Raw genomic sequence first — 14,655 nt, 5'->3', positions numbered from 1 at the left:
TTCCGGATCGGGGAAAATATAAATAGCCTTTTTTCTATGCCATCGTCTCCCACGCTTCGACGGAGTTGTCACTTCGGCGAGTAGTTGCTACAGAAGCGTTCATGGCGCGATGTAGCTAGCGCGACCGAGCCACGGGGGTGGGTGGCCGGTGCCATGCATGCGCGACCTGCCAGCGGCTCTGGATCAGTCACGGGTTTATAAATCTACGCAACCTCCCGGGCCTGCGCTGCCCTGTGCTCACAGTCTGCGATCCAGATACTGCGTCTCATAAATCCCCAAAGTTTTCGTGAGCAGCTGCAATGCAACGACATGCATGAGCAATTTCAGCATTCATTGCTCGCGGTCGCACATGGTGAAAAACGGATCGTCATGGATTTCCATACACGTCGATCCACACGATTGAGTAGGTGCATCTTTGACCTAAATGGCACGATATACTTGAACTTTTAGTCTCCGTTTTTTTAGGTTCTACAAGGGCTTATTCGAGAAGTTACCTTTTCAGGTTCTATAGAAATCTATCTTTAATTTTTTTAATTTTTTTAAAATTAATATTAAATAGACTAATTTATAAGTTTAAACAAGTTTAACAGACGGGGTTGTGTAAGAAGTTGAGGGAGGGTAGCTTATAAAGAAAGTCACCCTAGAAGCCAAAGAGAAATCCTCCTATAACCATTTGTGTCCTATAGGACCACTTCCCAACTTCCAGCTTCTCTAAACTCCAAAAGCGGAGCCGCACACCATAACTCCACAGAGTTTAGAGAAGCCAATAAAATGCGGAGATCCTCTTATGCGAGCACTGCAATAATTACAGAGGTTTTGCCACTGCCAAGTAAAGAAAACGTTTCAATCTCCTCCTTTCGGACACTAACTTGCCCCTCTACTCCGGTCACCGCCGTAGCGACCGCTCGTGCCTCCTTTGTTCCTCCTCAAGCTCCGCCATCAAGCAGCAGAAGCGGCCAGAGTCACTTGTCCCGGAACTCCTCATGGATCCCTTTCCTCCTCAAGCAACAATAGCCAAGGATTTTTCTTCTTCTTATCATTCTCGAAAAAATACCAATCCAAATACCATCCAAGATTTTTCAAACAAAATTTGAGATTCGTCAAGAACTTATATATCAAAAGTTCCCAAATTTGAGTAAATAATAATAATTTCTGTAAATATCGTCCGAGATTCTCTTACATTGGTGGGTACCGAGAAAACCGGCTACCGACCCGATATTACGGAAATCAGCGGGAAACAAATTTCCTGGCAGCAGAGCCCCGTCGTCCTCGTCCACTACGTTTGTGGCCTACTCTTGCTGTCTATCCACTACAGGAATGCCCAGCTCTAAGAGCATCTCCACTCGTTGGAGGCCCCCGAGGCACAATCGGGATGAAAATTGATCCGGATTGGACCTATTTTTGGCATGGGGAGCTACATTTTTCCAGCCGTCTCCCCATACACGGCGCTCGTGAGGATGCCCGGGAGGTGTTCGACCGACATCGACCATGCCGGCCACGCACCCGACGGTGGAGAAGCCATGCTCCCACCGCGACGCCCTGGCCATGCTCGCGCCCCGACGCCCGGCCATGCTCGCGCCGCTCCGTCCATGCCATGCCGCGCCGCTCTAGCTTCGCGAGCTCCGGCCGTGCCGCGCCGCTCCGGCCATGCCGTGCCGCGCCGTGCCGCTCCGGCCATGCCGTGCCGCGCCGCTCTGGCCTCACGCGCTCCGGCCCACTCTCCCCCACGCGCCCGCCAGCCCGCGCCCCGGCGCCTCCATCCTGCGGCCATCAAGATGGCGGCGGCGTCGGAGGGGAGGGACGGGCCCGGGGAGGGCGGCACGTGCAGGCGCTTGACGGCGGCAGGGCGGGCGGCGGGCGGGAGGTAGCCGAGGTAGACCGTCCCGAACCCGCCGTCGCCGAGCTTCCGCGCGGCGTCGAAGCCGACGGTGGCGGCGCGGAGCTTCTCGTAGGTGAAGGATGGGCGGTTGTGGTGGAGGCCGTGGCGGCGGAGGAACGCGGCGGCGCGGGAGGACTGGGTTTGGGACAGGGCGCCGCGGTGGCCCTCCTGCGTAGTCGCCGAGCTGGGTGCGAGAGAGAAGGAGACTAGTCCGTGACAGTGGGCCACGCGGACGAAAATCTTTCATCCGGAGCCCCCGATGGCTCCCCGAGGAACCGGGGTTGGCGTGGGGAGTCCGGACGGATATAGTCTAAATCCGGACGAAATTGAGACTCTGGGTGCACGACTGGACCGTTTTTCGCCATCCGGATGAAAAAAAGTGGTCGTGGGGACTTCTCGGGGAGACGAGTGGGATGCTCTAAGCAGCTCCATCGTTGCCATGCCCAGCTCTAAGCAGCTCCACCGACCTCGTCGCCCCGTAGCTCCCTGCCACCTACCTCGACCATGCCTGGTCCTAGCAGTGCAGACGAGTCGAGTCTGGAAGCCCCATCGTCAGCAATGCTGGAGCAGCTATGGGAAGCTGGGTCGACGGAGTTCTTTGAAGTTGGGGAGTTGCCGAACACGCCTTAAGATACCCTCCAGTGTGTTATGATGGTTGAGCTCAATGATCTTGGACACTCATCCATGTTAAACCAAACGCTGCGTGTCAGAGCATCCCCACTCGTTGGGGCTCCCCACGCCCAAATCCGGCGAAATTTTCGTCCGGATTGGATCAATTTTTGGCATGGGAGGCAGTATATTTCCAGTCGTGTGCTCCCCAAACGGTATTTCTCGGGGAAAAGAGGATGGCCCGGGGAGTCCGGACGAAAGAGGATCGAGACACGTGGGCGTGGGCGGTTGGTTTTGCTCCATCCGGAGTCCCCGAGAGATCCCCGGGAAACCGAGGATGGCCCGGGGAGTCCGGACGAAATTAGGCCGTTTTCCGGACGAAAATGAGAACCTGGGGGCGCGAATGGGTCGTTTTTCGCCGTCCGGATGTAAAAAACAGCTCGTGGGGGCTTCTCGGGGAGACGAGTGGGTAAGCCAACAACAATGGTGCAACAATTTTTTTTCTAGAGACCATTAATGGTGGAAAGTTTGCTAAGAACTGTTGAAATATTGGGCCCACCTTTAGTGGCCCAAATTAGATTTCAGTTTTTCCTATAAATCTCAAAGCCCACATAGTGGCAGCCTTGTGAGTTTGAGCCCAAGTTGGTGGCAGCTCACTAGGGAGTGGCAAGAGGTGGGAAGTTTAGTCCCACATGGAAAGTTGGGAGGAAGTTAGACCACCTTATAAGGTGGGTTGTTCCACCACTAGTAAGTGAGTGAGAATAGGAGTGCTACACGCGCGCTCCTCCTCCTCCTCGCTCGCTCGTCTCGTCTCGACTCGACACGACACGACACGTCACGACGCGCGCCGCGCTCGTGGTGAGTGGATTGAGCCTCGAGCCGAGACTTTCCTTACTTTTTGCGGCTCGGAGAAACGAACGGAGTCCTAGACGGACGCGTCGCAGTTAGTCGGTTCGGGTCGCTCCCGGATCGTGGGCTATCTGTAACCGACTCAAAACGTTCGTGCGACGTGGGCGTGGCCCACGTTGCCTAGGGTTTCCCGAGCCTATATAATCTCCTGCCTGGCTACCGCAGAAATAACATCTAATACACGAGTTAGGGTTTCCATCTCTCTCTGCTTGCGCCGCCACCGTAGCCTACTCCATCCCGCGCGCCGACGTGCATCGGCGAACGGGAGAGCAGGTCTCCGGAACCACTCGTCCTTGCGATCCTGTACGGGAGAGGGCGAATTAGGTTTTTGGGAAGCGCTCGCGCGGCCTGCTCAAGCTCTTCATCACGGGTCGCCTTCCTTCCAAGTCGGGCGGTGCTGCCTACCGTCGTCTTCAACGCCGTCTACTTCGACCCATCGTCCCCGTCGTCAACAACGTTGTCATCAACAACGTTACTCGCTGCGACATCGTACGCTACACCTCCACCGCCACCTCCACCAGATCGGTATGTGCGACATATCTCGATCTGTTTGGCGATGGATGTTGTACCCTGCTACTGTTCATGTTGATTAATGCATCTAGTATGTTCGAGTTTCACATGTTAGTAGTTAATATCGTCATGCTTGATATTCCAGAATTAATCATGGAAATTGTGCCTAATTATCCAACAATCCAAAAATCTAATTGTAGGCAATTTCCTGAGTTAACAATGGCTGGTTTCTTTGATGCACCGAGGCCGGATAAGTTCACCGGTGTGCACTTTAAGAGGTGGCAAGTTAAGGTCATGCTGCGGCTTACTCATATGAAAATATTCGACGTTGTCGATGGTTTACACGAAGGAACTATATCTGACCAAGATCGGAACAAGTTCAAGGAAAACAATACTCTCTTCGTCGGATGCGTTACGAGTATTCTTGTCGATCGTCACGTGTGATGTGTACATGCACATAACGGATGGTAAAGAGCTACGGGATGCACTTGAATGCTAAATTCGGTGCAACCGATGCGAGCGATGAACTGTACATCATGGAGAGCTTCCATGACATCGGGATGGTAAACAACCGTTACGTAGTCGAACAAGCTCATGAGATACGAGTGCATTGCGAAAGAGCTCGAACTCCTTAAGTGTGCCTTACCCGACAAGTTTGTGGCTGGATGCATCATTGCTAAGTTGCCCCCTTCATGGAGGAACTTTGCCACAACCCTCAAACACAAGAGACGAGGAGATATCGGTTGAAAATCGATAGCGTCTCTTGATGTTGAGGAGAAAGCTCGGGCTAAGGATAATGCGAGAAAGGAGAGGGTCGGTCTAGCGCCAACATGGTGCGGAAGAAACCCTACATCAAGAACAAAGGGAATAACAAGCCCTCCTTCAATAAGCCTATGAAGACTACAACCTTCAAGAAGAAGAAGATGATAAACAAAGCGGATCCGAGCTGCTTTACACGTGGAGAGGCTGGCCACTTTTCTAAGGACTGTCCAGAGAGGGCAGACCGCAAGAAAAAGGCGAGGCAAGTCAACACGGTGACCGCTAGCAATGCTGATGGGTACGGTAATCTATTTACTGTTCTTTCGGTATTTCAATCTCCATGTTGGTGGATTGATACAGGTGCTAATGTTCATGTGTGTGCTGACATATCCATGTTCACTTCTTACCAGGTCGCCGGGATTCTTCCGTCTTGATGGGGAATGGGTCACATGCTTACGTTCGTGGTGTTGGCACGGTAGATCCGAAGTTCACTTCGGGAAGATCGTGCGAGCGAGGAACGTGCGGCATGTCCCTACTATGAACAAGAATCTCGTTAGCGGCTCCTTTCTATGCGAGAGATGGGTTTAAGGTTGTTTTAGAGTCGAATAAAGTAGTTGTTTCCAAGTTTGGACAATTTATTGGTAAAGGCTATGAGTGCGGAGGCTTGTTCCGCTTTTCGCTTTACGATTTCAGCAATAAGTCCGTGAACCATATTTGTGGCAATGTTAGTGATGATACCGGTGTTTGGCATTCTCGTTTATGTCACATTAATTTTGGTTTAATGTCTCGGCTATCCGAGTTTAAGTTTAATTCCGAATTTCACCATTGCCAAAGGTTCTAAGTGCCATAGTTGTATGCAATCAAAGCAACCTCGGAAGCCTCACAAGGCGGCCGGGAGAGAAACTTGGCACCTCTAGAACTCATACATTCGATCTATGCGAGATGAATGGTGTGTTGACAAAAGGTGGAAAGAGATATTTCATGACATTGATTGATGATGCGACTAGATTTTGCTATGTTTATTTGTTGCGAACTAAAGATGAAGCTTTAGACTACTTTAAAATTTATAAGGCCGAAGTTGAAAATCAACTAGAGAGAAAGATCAAGCGTCTTAGGTCGGATCGTGGTGGCGAGTATTTTCCTAAAATCTTTGATGAATTCTGTGAGGAACATGGTATTATTCATGAGAGGACGCCTCCCTATTCGCCCCAATCAAACGGGGTTGCCGAGAGGAAAAACCGCACGCCGATCGACTTGGTGAATTCCATGTTAGCCACTGCTTGGTTTATCAAAGGCATGGTGGGGGAGGCTTTGTTGACTTCATGTCATGTCCTGAATAGAGTTCCTAACAAGAATAAAGATAAAACCCCTTACGAGGAGTGGTGCAGGAGAAAACCATCACTTTCGTATTTGCGCACATGGGGATGTTTGGCGAAAGTCAATATTCCAATTACTAAGAAGCGCAAACTCGGACCAAAAGCGAGTGGATTGTATCTTTCTAGGTTATGCTCGCGGAGTGTAGGCTATAGATTTTTAGTAGTTCAATCGAAGTACACTGATATGCATGTTGATACTATTATGGAATCTCGTGATGCAACATTCTTTGAGAATATGTTTCCTATGAAAGATATGCATAGCATTGCTAGAATTTCTACTGAGATAGTTCACTGAATCTAGTACATCTAATGAGTATTTTGAACAATCACATGAGATTGTTATTGAGAAGGATGACAATGAAGCTCCTAAACGGAGCAAGAGACGGAGGATTGAAAAATCCTTTGGTGATGATTTCATTGTGTACCTTGTGGATGATACTCCCACGTCCATTGCGGAGGCATATGCATCTCCGGATGCGGATGAGTGGAAAGAAGCTGTCCATAATGAGATGGACTCGATTCTTTCTAATGGAACTTGGGAGTTGTCGGAACGACCCCACGGATGCAAGCACTGTAGGCTGCAAATGGGTGTTCAAGAAGAAGCTAAGACTCGATGGTACTATTGAAAAGTACAAGGCGCGGCTTGTAGCTAAAGGCTACACACGAGAGAGAAGGCGAAGATTACTTCGACACCTATTCACTCAGTCAGCTAAACTTACCACCATTCGAGTACTACCTGTCCATGGCTGCCTCCTATGGTCTTATCATTCATCAAATGGACGTAAAGACAGCTTTTCTTAACGGAGAGTTGGAAGAGGAAATCTATATGGATCGGCTCGATGGGTTCGTAGTAAAAGGTGAAGAAAGAAAGGTGTGCAAGTTGGCTGAAATCTTTATATGGCCTGAAACAAGCACCTAAGCAATGGCATGAGAAGTTTGACAGAACTTTGACTTCTGTAGGCTTTGTTGTCAATGAGGCTGACAAGTGTGTTTACTATCGCCATGGTGGGGGCGAAGGTGTTATACTGTGTTTGTATGTGGATGATATTCTGATATTTGGTACAAACATGAAAGTAATACACGAGGTCAAGTCTTTCTTGTCAAAGTGCTTTGATATGAAAGATGCGGGAGAAGGCGATGTAATTCTGAACATCAAGCTTATTAAGAATGAGAGTGGGATTACTCTAACGCAATCCCATTATGTTGAGAAGATCTTGAGCCGGTTCGGCTATATTGATAGCAAGTCTTCTCCAACACCTTATGATCCCAGTGTGACATTACGAAAGAACCGGAGGATTGCGGTAGATCAAGCGAGATACTCTCGGATTGTTGGCTCACTCATGTACTTAGCGAGCGCGACTAGATCGGACATCTCTTTTCTGTTAGCAAGTTGCGTAGGTTCATGTCAAACCCGGAGTGCGATCATTGGCATGCACTTGATAGGGTCATGCGCTACCTATGTGGTACAATGAGTTATGGGATTCACTATTCGGGGCACCCAGCTGTGCTTGAAGGATATAGTGATTCGAATTGGATCTCGGATGTAGGCGATCCGTACGCCACAAGTGGGTATGTATTTACCTTTGGAGGTGGCGCGGTGTCATGGAGATCTTGCAAGCAAACCATATTGACGAGGTCAACTATGGAAGCGAGAACTTCTTGCTTTAGACACAACCACTTGTTGAATCGGAATGGTTGCGTGAGCTCTTGATGGACTTGCCTGTGGTTGAAAAACCTGTTCCGGCAATCCTTTTGAATTGTGACAATCAAAGCTGTAATTGTCAAAGTGAACAATTCTACGGATAACGCGAAGTCATCAAGACACGTCAAGAGACGTTTGAAATCTGTCGGGAAATTGCGAAACTCCGGAGTAATAACTGTACATATATTCAAACGGACAAAAACACGGCGAGATCCCTTTACAAAGGGACTATCACGTAATGTGATAGAAAGTGCATCGAGGAGATGGGTTTGAGACCCGTTGATGTTACACCATAGTGGTAACCCAATCTTTGTGATCGGAGATCCCGTGAATTAGGACACGGGAAGAACAAACTAGTGGTTTAATTGAGGAGAGTATTCCGTAACCCTCTCTATGTGAAGATGCACAACTCTCAATTGTCTGTAAGGCGAGGTTGGCAACAAGCCTTAATGTGTTTATGTTGGCTATATTAGCAAAGATGTCTGTCCTACGAGCATTCTTGAAATAACACACCTATATGAGTCCGATTGTTAAACGTCGCAATCTATGAGATTTGGGTGATCTCTAGTAAACTCATGAAGAGACCACGAAGTATGACGCATATGCTTCACCCGCGGGGTAGGCTACGGCAGCCATGTGCGTGGTCATGACTTTGAGTGAAACCACGTTCACGCAAAATTTGCAATTCAAGGCTTAGTCCATTGTTCAAGTGTGAATGGATGTAGCTTAAGGTTCTAGGCGGAAGTTCGACTTAACGGTCTCCATTTGAAACACTTGGTATATAAACAAGCGAGTGAGTATTGGTAAATCTCTAAATGGGGATTTGAGATCCGGTGGGGGATTGTTGAAATATTGGGCCCACCTTTAGTGGCCCAAATTAGATTTCAGATTTTTCCTATAAATCTCAAAGCCCACATAGTGGCGACCTTGTGAGTTTGAGCCCAAGTTGGTGGCAGCTCACTAGGGAGTGGCAAGAGGTGGGAAGTTTAGTCCCACATGGAAAGTTGGGAGGAAGTTAGACCACCTTATAAGGTGGGTTGTTCCACCACTAGTAAGTGAGTGAGAATAGGAGTGCTACACGCGCGCTCCTCCTCCTCCTCGCTCGTCTCGTCTCGACTCGACTCGACTCGACACGTCACGACGCGCGCCGCGCTCGTGGTGAGTGGATTGAGCCTCGAGCCGAGACTTTCCTTACTTTTTGCAGCTCAGGAAAAACGAACGAGTCCTAGACGGACGCGTCGCGGTTAGTCGGTTCGGGTCGCTCCGGGATCGTGGGCTATCCGTAACCGACTCAAAACGTTCGTGCGACGTGGGCGTGGCCCACGTTGCCTAGGGTTTCCCGAGCCTATATAATCTCTCGCCCGGCTACCGCGGGAAATAACATCTAATACACGAGTTAGGGTTTCCACCTCTCTGCGCTTGCGCCGCCACCGTAGCCTACTCCATCCCGCGCGCCGACGTGCATCGGCGAACGGGAGAGTAGGTCTCCGGAACCACTCGTCCTTGCGATCCGTGCGGGAGAGGGCGAATTAGGTTTTGGGAAGCGCTCGCGCGGCCGCTCAAGCTCTTCATCACGGGTCGCCTTCCTTCCAAGTCGGGCGGCTGCGCCTACCGTCGTCTTCAACGCCGTCTACTTCGACCCATCGTCCCCGTCGTCAACAACGTTGTCATCAACAACGTTACTTGCTGCGACATCGTCGCGCTACACCTCCACCGCCACCTCCACCGGATCGGTACGTGCGACATATCTCGATCCGTTTAGCGATGGATGTTGATCTTGTTGCTTTCTGCTACTTGTTCATGTTGATCATCGCATCTAGTATGTTCGAGTTTCACATGTTAGTAGTTACTTTCGTCATGCTTTATATTCTGGAATTAATCATGAAAATTGTGCCTAATTATCCAACAAGAACCATTAGGCGAAAGAGCTCGTGAACATGCGCAAATGTCATGATACATTCGTCATTCGTGTACTGCGTGCGTACTCTGCCGGCAGCGAATCTACATGCTACCCGTAAAACGACATGGAGACTGCTGGCTTGCTTCGTGGCCTTCACGAGACAGGCAGGAGGGAGTACTGATGAGCACATCGTCGTCGATCGACAACAGGTCGTCATGCAAGCCCCGGCAAGCTGGCTGGCCAGTACATACTAACATACATACATCATATCACTCGTACTCGCCAGTCGCATCGATCAAGATCAACCACCATGCATGCATATCTGTACAGCCAAGATCCTAGCTCCGCGTAAACGACACCGAGATGAATACCATCAGCACATCAGCCGTTTGCTCGCTCAAGCATGGAGTACGCTACTACCCACCAGGTTCACGAGGCGGGCAAAGAGCAAAACTTAGGAGAGGCTGGATCTCTCGAGGAAGCAGCCAATCGATCAATGGCGTTTTGGACCGATCATCGCGTAGGGCGTACTGCTGCCCGGCCCGGTCCGCGCCGGTGGTGATCGCGGTGGGTCACGTGTGGGAAGAGGCTGCGCGCAACCGCCCAAAGCCCATGCGTGTACGTATGACAAGCTCCCGTGCCAGACCAAAAGGGAGCAGACCGATCGCATGCACCGATGTGTACGCGTACCAGTGAAAAGACCTACAGTGATCAGATTGCTTTTTTTTTTTTACTTGGTACAGAGTATAAACACATTCTATTACAATTAGCACATTCGAGAGACCGAATCCAAAAATCTAGAGATTGACGAAGTCATCATAACTGTCGACGAAAACTTTGCTTCCTACCGAAACATATTCCACCTTTGCAAGATATTAAAGTGTCAAATCTAACGTTTAAACTCTGGTGAGCCAGAGGTACCACTGGCCTCCTAACCATCCAGCAACATGATGGATTCAGCACCCTACTTAGGTGCATGAAATCTCGATTTCCCTTGCTACACTCGAGCGAGACTACAGTCTACATGCCAAAATGTATGCACTTTCAAGGATGGGGATCTTCCTGTACTCTATCATTCCCTCCTCCCTGAATAGTTGTCGCAGATTTATTTAAAATATGGGCTAAATCTATTTACACCTGTTTACACTTATTGAACATGTGACAAGTATTTAGAGCTGGAGAGTAATTAAACATTGCCCTCCTCATCTGTGCTGCTATGGATGCATGTTATGCGGCTCGCTGGTGGTCAGGACTCACACGCATAATATATACGACTAGCCACCACCATCTCTACTCATATATATTTATTTTGATTTTTTGAGACTTCGAAATGTAGCTTTTGAAACTTTGTAACAAAAGGGCTATCAACCGCCACCCGGCTCCAAATGGATTTTTTTTTGAAGGATTCCAAATGGATTATTGGCTTATTGTGACGCTTATATACCACTAATTAAGGGGCTACATTTGAGTCACAGGGTAGGCAACGTAGGGTTGCAATGGTATATATGCCCATTACAAACCCCACATGAATTCATATGAACCAAAATTTATTTTATTTCACCATAGAAAAAGCAAAGGATATCCAAAAAGAGTCATGAGTGGATGTCAGATTTCCTACAGAACCTAGTGCATAAGATTGCTTAGGAAAAATTCCTATGAAAATCAATCGTACAAATCAAACATCCTATTGTAGGAAAATTTGCTATAGAATTGAATCCTATATTTTTCTATGTAAATCCTTTGAATCAAACAGGCCACAAGTTCTTTATCAACTCAAAAAAGTCAACATCTATTTTTTTCAAGAAAGTGAAATCAGGGTAAGAGTAATCTACGTATTTTGGGCTGATTGGCCCTATTTAGTTGGATACTCGCGGTCCGGCAAGGGTTTTACCGGGCCGGGCCCAGTCGTGCTCAGGTTGTAATGGCCAACCTGAACGGAAAAGAAATCCGAACACTGAGACTTGCCGCCGCCCTCCGCCATTAGAGGCCGTGTCAGCCACCACGGGGCCGCTCTCGCCTCCACGGCCGCGAAATCGACTTCCAGCAGGCGCAGCGCGAAAGACGAGCCCGCCTCAGCCTCTGAGGAATCGGGCGACGAGCAGGTAAAGCCCATGCCGTCGCGTTTACCTGAACCGCCGCCACGGGTCGCTCGCGGCGCGAGGGGTTCCTACTGCCGCGGCTGCGCAGAAGAAGGCTCGCAGGGAGGGCAGGAAGAGGTCCGGTTCCACGCCGTGCTGGTTCCTGTAATCCTGTTTGGTGTTTAGGATTAGCCAATTTAGGGCAGCGAATTCTCGTTCTGTTTGGTTTTGATCAGGCCCATGGAGATAAGCACGAATGTGCGGCCGCCGACGCTTAGGGAGGTGATCCAGGTTCCCAAGAAGGTTAGTTGGTTGCTTGTGCAGTTCAGTTTAGACGTAGCGTGTTGCCGCGGGGAGTAGAGTTTGATTCGATTGGGTTAGTAGTATATATAGTAGTGGTGAAGTAGAGTGTGCGCACACCTTCCAGTTCAGTTTTAGCCTTTCTGAGTTCAGCTGTCATTCTTATTATCTTCGCATGAACCTGTACATATGTAGCATGCATGCTCTATGCCTTATTACCCTGAGTGTTGAACCACACATTGGCATTGGAGGTTTCATGCTGCTTCAATTAAATATGCTATTGTCCTGGATAATAGCTTGAGAAATATTGTTGAAAAATTCACGTGAATACATTGATATTGCGATCAATTTGATTTCTGTACCCGTTTTTGCTTGAATCTCTGGCGTATTGGTGGAATTCAATCTACTGGGCTCCTTCCTTATTGCTTAATCCAACTAACTATTTTTTTGAAAGTAATCCAGGAACATGGAACAGAGACAACCTTAAATTTGTATTTAGCTATGTATTCTCCAAGAATTGTCTTTAGCTATTAATCTATTTTCAATTTTTGTTGTTGATATACTTAGATTTTAAATGTCACTGTAAACTAAAAATAAGTTAACATATGAACTTTCCCTATCTCAACTATGTTATGCTTAAGTTCAGGCTGTTGGTTTACTGCACTGTTGGGTGCAATTACTGTAGCTCGGCAGTGACTGTACTGTACCGTATACTATCTTTTGAAGTTTGTTCTATTTACAAGATTTCTCCTTTTCCTATAGGTTGTAAGAGTCAAATCGTTCGTTGCCCAACATGCTTTGCTTTCTACCGTTTCCAAGTGCAGGGTTCTATCCCTTTTAGTCTTAACATGTTCTTTGAATCCTGCAAAATAAGGTGGGCAAATATCAGGTTTTTTTGCGTAGCTGATTATTTTCAATCATATCCATTTCCATGACTTTTAAGGTCTCCTCTATGGTTTTGTATTCTGTATCAAGTGGTTTAGGTATCATTTTCGAGTTTAGTGTGTTTGACACTTTGGTCAATTTCGTTTGCTTGCAGTTTTAGGAAAATATACAATTTCTTATTTGATCAGGAACTCCCCGCAGAAAAAGAGGTATAATCTATACCTCTGTCTGTCCACTGCCGTCTCATGAGTCACCGTAGAGGGTTTTTTTTACAGAATTAAATTTGTATCCTACACTGTCTTAATGTGTCTCTCCAGAAACTCCGAAAGTCAATTAAGAATTTGAAGGACCCTAATGCCATTTAAAAAGCGAAGAGTCAGATTACCTGGATTGTAAGGTTTTTATACTTGTTGATAAGTTGAATTTTCGTAAAAGGTTTTGACATTTTTCTTATTGATATTTTGTTGTAATTTGCGGTGAAACTTTTGAATATCTAGATAGGTCATTGTGCAACCATTATTATAACAAAAAAATATGTACGAATTTATATGTAAATATTTCAATGTTTGACAATCAGGCATTTGACTTCAGCATCCTTGTAAAGCATAATTGCAACTATGCAATCACGACACTCTATGTTCATGATTTAGACTTATTTGTCAAGTCAGAGTGATTTTTTATTTTACACAAACTCAAGAAGGATGAGCAAGTCTCATTTTCTGACGATGCCAGGTGGAAATGATGCATTCATGCATTGTACAATCAGAAATAGACACTTATCCGATAATCACATGGTCAATCCAATTCGATATAATGTTAGAGGATATACACTGAGAAATGCTTGGTTAATCTTATTTTATTTTTTATTGTTACATGTTTATTTTTTTAGACCAATTATACAGTGTGTGGTTATTTCAGGGCTGGGTTCCTTGTATTGAGCAATGTTATCAGTCTTCCTATTTTGTTCGCTGGTTGACGGTATATGTGTTTATCTTCAGGATGAGCAGTTGAGGTCTAATCCTCAGAGAAACGTTCAATCAGAAATTCTGCGTGGACACATTAAGAAAGAGAGGGAAGCAGCGAAGGCCAGAAAACGGCCATGTTATCTGAAGAAATGTTTGTTCCTAAATCCCATTACACCCTCTTCCACGCCGTGCTTCTCTGCATATCTTTATTTCATTTTCGTTTGTTGTCCAGCTGAAATTCGTCGAAGGAAGTTGATGGATAAGTACAATGAGCTCAAGGTAACACACTCAGGGTTCATGTGACTGCTAATTTTCCACACTTATGGACATCTCTTGCCTTACGCTTCAGTTCATGCTGTCCATTTACAGGAGATGGAAAGCTTGATGCTTTTATGGAGAATCGAAGGAAGAAGAATGCCTCCAAAGATAATCGCTACATGTCATACCGAACGGACGGGGGTGGTGTATTTCTATCATTTTGTCGCTGTCCTAATGTCCCAGATGTTCACCAGCAACCATGAGTAGGAGTTACCCATAGACCAAAATTTATAGCCGAGCTCTGGTTGTTGGTAGGGACAAGGTATTGTAAGTAAACTCGAACCATGATATAATGCTTGTTTCGTTCACTGCTTTCAATCCTTTTCTTACCAAGTAAAAAAAAAAAAAACTGAGCAGGGCAGAACTTCATTATCTCTCAGTTGGGTATTCCTGAACTATACTCGTTCTTGGAGCTGACCTGATCATTCCACCGAAAGTAAAGAGTGATCTCATTTCATGTCTGTC

General features: G+C 47.2%; 1 pseudogene; it reads left to right on the top strand.

The window, feature by feature from the left end:
* Nucleotides 1-2,383: 2,383 nt before the first annotated feature.
* Nucleotides 2,384-14,393, top strand: LOC124694915 (annotated as a pseudogene).
* The last annotated feature ends 262 nt before the right edge of the window (nucleotides 14,394-14,655 follow it).

The sequence above is a fragment of the Lolium rigidum genome, chromosome 3, assembly GCF_022539505.1.
Source record: "Lolium rigidum isolate FL_2022 chromosome 3, APGP_CSIRO_Lrig_0.1, whole genome shotgun sequence".
Lineage (NCBI taxonomy): Eukaryota > Viridiplantae > Streptophyta > Magnoliopsida > Poales > Poaceae > Lolium > Lolium rigidum.
The sequence above is the reverse complement of the archived record's forward strand: the minus strand, read 5'-3'. Positions and strand labels throughout refer to the sequence as shown.